We start from the raw sequence: 1,456 nt of genomic DNA, 5'->3' as shown, positions 1-1,456 counted from the left end.
CGGGCCGCCTCCCGCGCAGGGCAGCGGAAAAGCAACGAGCTGCAGGTTACGCTCAGACGGCGCCCCCCCCCCACCCCCCGGGCGCTGGGGGCCCCGCGGCCCTTCGCGAGAGGCAGAAGCAGGGCCGCGAGCGCGGACACAGCGCGGAGCCCCCTAGCGGCGCCCGGAGGCAGCGCGCTCCTCCCGCCGCCCGTCGAGGGAGAGGGGAAGGCTCGCCCGGGAAGCGCCGGCATCGCCCTCCGGGCCGAGCCCGCGCCCGCGCCCGGGAGATGAGGGGCGAGTGTTAGCCATGTCCGCGGCCGCCGGGACGGGCCCGGGCCCCCGCACTCGGCAGGCGGACACTGGGCCGCAGCGCAGGAGGCAGCGACGCCTCCGGCGTCCTGGGGGGAACGGCAAGACCGTTGTAAGGAGCCGGTTGGTCTCCCTCCGGCTGGCGGGAGGCTGGGGCCTGCCTCGGCTCCGGGCACGCACCTCGGCGCCCGCCGCGGCTGGACGGCCGTCCCCTCTCCCGGCCCCGCGGGGCAGAGCTGCAGGGCTCGGCCCGGGCTCCTAGGGACAGTACAGTCAGTCCACGCGGCCTCCCTGCTCCCCCCTCCCTGAACCGGGAGTGGGGGGAAAAGCTCACGGAGGAAAAACACCTGAGCTGGCAGGGGCAGGACCAGGAGCCGGCAGTATGCCCCCCCCCCCCCCGTCAGTTAGGAGCTAACTCACCCCCTCCGAGCTCTGCCCAACGTGACACGGCTTCCAGACACCGGGTTACATTTTTGCCAGGTTTATTTTACTTGTTATACACAGACAATACAAACGGGCAAAAAACGAAACATTTCTCAATGGAGCATGTACTTGTATAAATCATTCAGTTGCACAGACGTAACAGAACAAATATAAAAATCACAACATTAGATTTACAGAAGAGCGTCAAAAATATGCACACGTTTATGACCCTGAATTTCTATTAGGAAAGTGTCCCCGTCGACTGGAATCTAGACTGAATATTTAGCCCGATGCATATTGAACGTTGTAGGTTTGTCCCCAGACGAGATGCGTGAAGCGGATCGACAGCCGAAGACTCGCTCCTCGACTTCCAGGGGCGCGGGGCGGGTGACTGCTCCTTCGCACATGAAGTCAGAGGCTCACAGGAAAGACCACTCTTCTTGTCACGCCTACGGTATTCCCCAGGAAGTCCGATCTCGGTCATCTACTCTTCTGAAAAAGTCAAATTCCGAAACTAAATGCAGTAAAATATACAGCTCACAATTCATCTTCACTGGACTACACTATGGTTACCAACAATTCAGTCGTCTATATCGTTTGTAGATTATTCATTACAAAGATTTACAGCAATATAAATAAAGGGGGAGAAACTGCAAAGAAATTTGGAAACAGTTTGTCAGCATATTTGGCACCTGCACAGACCAGTAATGGATTTGGCACTTTGGGGGGGGGGGGGAAAAAA

This window comes from Gavialis gangeticus, unplaced genomic scaffold (genome assembly GCF_001723915.1).
Source record: "Gavialis gangeticus isolate Ggan-Ray unplaced genomic scaffold, GavGan_comp1, whole genome shotgun sequence".
NCBI lineage: Eukaryota > Metazoa > Chordata > Crocodylia > Gavialidae > Gavialis > Gavialis gangeticus.
Note: the sequence above shows the minus strand (reverse complement) of the source record.